At 41.0% G+C, this 5,000-nt stretch overlaps 2 pseudogenes; one reads left to right on the top strand and one right to left on the bottom strand.

Annotated features, from left to right (window-relative positions):
• LOC122334552 overlaps nt 1-1,851 on the bottom strand; it is a 6,593-nt pseudogene extending 4,742 nt beyond the window's left edge.
• A 1,627-nt stretch (nt 1,852-3,478) lies between these two features.
• Nucleotides 3,479-5,000, top strand: part of LOC122334575 — a 12,480-nt pseudogene continuing 10,958 nt past the window's right edge.

Below are 5,000 nucleotides of genomic sequence, written 5' to 3'. Positions count from 1 at the left end.
TTCACTACACACACTTCAACCTAAAGTAATCATTCATAAAAGTCGAAAAGGTGACTTTTCAAGATGCATTTAGAAAATCTCCGATCGATCCCTGATTTATTTCCAGCCCCAGTCTCTTCTGAACTCACTGTGATGGGGAAATAATCTCTGAAATACGTCCACACACGCCAGCTCCTGACCCAGTGTGACCTCCGACCTCCACACGAGGGCGTGTCCCGGTCCAGATACAGCCAACCAGCGTACAGCGCTGCCAGAATCCACCAATCACTGAGGCACAGGAGCACAAACAGCGCCAGACAGACCTGAGCTGCAGACCACAGGCGAGTGTGTGATTCCAGGACCTGACCGCTGCTCTTTGATCAGTTTTGACAAACAAACATTTATTTACTTTTTAATTGTTATTTATTTCAAGCTATTTTGCTGTTATTAAAACAAATAACCATTACCGTTATTTATTTTATGCCAATTTATTCTTTTATTTTAGATCTTTAAATGTATTGTAATTTATTTCATGGTAATTTATCATTTCATGTTATATTGAATATATATTTTACATATTTACATATTATCATTTACTTATTGTTATTAAATTTATTTTTTTTACAATTAATTGATTTTTATTTCATTATTTTTTTACTGTTATTTATTTCAAACTACTTCATTTAATTTCTTTATTTTATCATTTTGTTTTTTTAATTATCATCATGTCTTAATTTATTATTTGTTTTTAAATCAACTTATTTTATTATTTTAATTTCTTAATTTATTACTGTTATTTATTTCATGCCACTATATTATTTATTTTATTTATTTCGATTTATTATTATGTTATTTATTCATTGTGTATTATTATTTTTACATTTTACACTTATTTCATTTTTTTATTATAATATATTTTATTACATTAATCTATGTTTCCTATCACTGAACTCAATGTCTTGACAATATGAGTAAATTAATTTCATAAACACATTGAAAAAGCATACATACATATATTTTACAGTTAGGAAAAACTTTCAAAAATGTTTTAGTTATTGTACTTTTTACTCCATTAAAGTCAGGACAAATAAAACTGAGTAAATTACTTATCATTTTTTGTACAAAATTTAACAAATCACTATGTGAATAAAAATGTAAATACATAAAATTAAATGTGTCATATATGTTTTTATAAGGAATTAAAAGGTTTGCTTTCTTTTGAAAGCATCACACTTCTTCTTAAGATTTAACTTACCAGAAACAATCATTTCTATTCTCCATTTCTACAAATATCCACCTTTTTTAATGCTTTACTGTATAAACCACGGTTTAGCGCTAAGCTTTTCTTCTAGAATGTGACCCTGGAGCACAAAACCTGTCTGTTTCTGGAGCTCAAGAAATCATCTTTCCACTAATCTCCACTAAAACATCTAAATATTGACAAAATCACCTTTAAAGTCGTGAGCAGCAGATTTTTTTCTTCCTATCCTACTGATTTCTGTGTGTACAGATGAAGTAGTTCTGTGCTCCAGGGCCACGTCTCTCTGGAATAAAGTGAGTTTCTCACCCAGAGCTAAGAAGCTGAAGACCCACTGCACGACTGCGGCTGTCTGCAGACGTCTGCGCAGAGGAAGACGAAGAGGAGCGAACTCGATCTTCATCTCCACACACTCAGCTGTAATCAAACACACACACACACACACACACTTTCTGTCCGAAAACCTCACACTCTTCACCGAGAACTACGCTTCTCCTGCGGCGTGGGCGCGCTCGGCGCGTGTCCGTCGGGTCCTCATGAAGTGTTTGTGAAGCGTTTCGGAGGCGGCTCTGTTCCGCGTGTTTCGGGCGAGCGCACAAGTCTCGAGCGCTCCCCGTGACGTCACCGCCACGCCCCTCCCCTCCCGCGCCAATCAGAGCGCGCGGATCGCACAGGTAACTGCGCATGCGCCGTGCGGATTACAAATCACAGACTCCGCTGTTATTTGACTATTTACTCCTTAAACAACAAAACATAAGTAAAGTAGGCCACATATATATATATATATATATATATATATATATATATATATATATATATATATATATATATATATATATATATATATATATATATATATATATATATATATATATATATATATATGTATATGTATATATATATATATATATATATATATATATATATGTATATGTATATATATATATGTATATGTATATGTATATATATATATATATATATATATATATATATATATATATATATATATATATATATATATATATATATATATATGTATATATATATATATATATATATATATATATATATATATATATATACATAGTTATAATCCATTAAATTACACATAATCATAATACTATCTAGTTTTTGATACGGATTTGATCAAATATATTGCATTTGTTTTTATCAGTGCATTAAACTTTATATTAAAGCACGATTTCCTAAACCGGGTCTGCGAAGTTTACGAGTTTAATGAAAAGCGAATAATCAATGAAATCTTACAAATATATATATTTAGTCTTAAAATATAGTTTTGATGACTCGTTTAATTTTTCCCTTTGGTCACGTGGCTTTAAAATCTGCTTTAGAAAGAAAGAAAGTCAAAGAAACGAAGCAAACCTGCGTGTCATCGTGGAACAACCATGCGATATTTCACTGTTATAATATTCATTTTACAATCTCAGATCAGATTTGTTTGGAAACGTTTTCTTTTTCTACCCGCGAAGCTCCAGAGAAGCTGCTTTAAACACACATCTCCTTCTGAGAGTTCAGGATCTCAAACACCTCTCTGAATTATTACAAAAAGACCCAGCCTGTCTGCGTGAAATCGCTTTCATCACAAGCAGGTCAGAGTTCATCGTGTTCCCAGAAGCCACTGCAACGAGGGGAAAGTTCTCGATCTCTCCATACTTCTCCACGACGTTCAGGCGTGATCTCCATGTGTCTTCACCCACTAAACCCTCACCCGCTGAAAGCAGTGACCCGAGTCCTGAACACAGCAACAGAGCATCTGACCTGCTTGGCCTTCACGCGCTTACGAGATATATATATATGTGACCCATAGATCAGGATGTGGCTAAATAATGTGTCCATTTGTTATGATAAAATATCTAAATATTCTATTATATCTAAATATAGCGCACGTTTAGGCGCGGATGGAACGGACGCACATCAAAAAGAATGAGTAACGTTTTAGTGAAACGTTGTTCTATAACGCTGTGTTCTTCTCGTACACGGTGTTCCGTCGCTCTTCACGTCCACGGAACGCAGGCGCGCGACGGATCAGCACGCGATCGATGGATGTGCGCGAACCGGAGAGCCGCCGACGGACGCGCGGATGCGGAGCCGCTGGACCAGCGGGGGGGCGTGGCCGGGAGAGAGGAGAGAGACGCGATTGGCCGGGGAGCTGCAGATGGGGGCGGGGTTTCGGAGCTTCCGTTCCGCAGGAGATTGGGGGTATTACCGGGTGCGTGGTGCGCTCAGCGCGTTTTACCGCAGTGTCTCTGGATTAGTGCGCGGCGCTGCGGCACTCCGCTCGGTTCTCAACGGGAAGAGCGAGAAAAGGCGACCGAACCGCGTCCGTGAGCACCAGCCGTTCCATCGCGCTTATTCCCAGCGGTCATCGAAGCGGCGCGCACCGGAGACATGGCCAAAGACGACGAGAAGAAGGAATCCGGGGAATGGAAGGAATTCTTCTGGAACCCGCGGACGCACGAGCTGCTCGGGAGAACGGCGAGCAGCTGGGGTGAGTGTGCCTTACATAAGGCGCTCGAGTGAACGGCGGCGCGTGTTTCCGGTGCCTTCATCCATTTTAACCGGAACGCGTTGCGCAATGCGTCTCCGTGTGTGTTGGTGTGTGTGTGTGTGTGTGTGTGTGTGTGAGTGCATCAGGCCCTAATGTGTTAAAGGACAATCTGACGATGCTGATGCTGCTGCTGTTGCGCGCTCCCGTGTGTGTGTGTGTGTGTGTGTGTGTGCGCGCGCGCTCGGCGCGCTCCTCCGTCTGCGTTTAAGGTGAACGGGTGCAAACGGCTTAAGGAGGTTACGGTATCCTCGCGCGTCTCGCTCCCTGAGATCGTTTAACGGACGGCTACCGCGAATCCGATCGTTCCGATCAACCTGATCGATCGCTCGGGCGCGCGCAAGGTTATTCGGCGAGTGTCCTCCACGCGCGCTCACGTGACGTGACGTGGTTTCGCTCACATCCGGCAGCAGCATCCATCAAGAGTTATATAACCACATACAGAACACACACACACACACACACACACACACACACACGCGCGCGCGCGATCGCATCTTTCAATCTTCACATCGATTTTCAGCGGCTGTCACAATCTCCGATTTGTTTATGTCATTTACTATGTGTGTGTGTGTGTGTGTGTGTGTGTGTGTGTGTTGTAGTAATTAGCACTGATGGATTTCATGCAGCTTTGTGTTCTGGTAAATGACTTTTCGCTGAGTCACCCACTTTAGCGTGTGTGTGTTGTGTGTGTGTGTGTGTGTGTGTGTGTGTGTGTGTGTGTGTGTGTGTGTGTGTGTGAGAGTATGAGTGTGTGTGTGTGTGTGTGAGAGTGTGTGTGTGTGTGTGTGTGTGAGTGTGTGTGAGAGTGTGTGAGTGTGTGTGTGTGTGTGTGTGTGTGTGTGTGTGTGTGTGTGTGTGTGTGTGAGTGTGTGTGAGTGTGTGAGAGAGTGTGTGTGTGTGTGTGTGTGTGTGTGTGTGTGTGTGTGTGTGTGTGTGTGTGTGTGTGTGTGTGTGTGTGTGTGTGTGTGTGTGTGTGTGTGTGTGTGTGTGTGTGTGTATGTGTGTGTGTGTGTGTGTGTGTGTGTGTGTGTGTGTGTGTGTGTGTGTGTGTGTGTGTGTGAGTGTGAGTATGTGTGTGTGTGTGTGTGTGTGTGTGTGTGTGTGTGTGTGTGTGAGTGTGTGTGTGTGTGTGTGTGTGTGACCTGACGTGTTTCTCATGAGCTTTCAAAAATCAATTCTATTTTTGATAATACT

Source organism: Puntigrus tetrazona, unplaced genomic scaffold (genome assembly GCF_018831695.1).
Source record: "Puntigrus tetrazona isolate hp1 unplaced genomic scaffold, ASM1883169v1 S000000575, whole genome shotgun sequence".
Lineage (NCBI taxonomy): Eukaryota > Metazoa > Chordata > Actinopteri > Cypriniformes > Cyprinidae > Puntigrus > Puntigrus tetrazona.
Note: the sequence above shows the minus strand (reverse complement) of the source record. Positions and strands in the feature narration are given on the sequence as shown.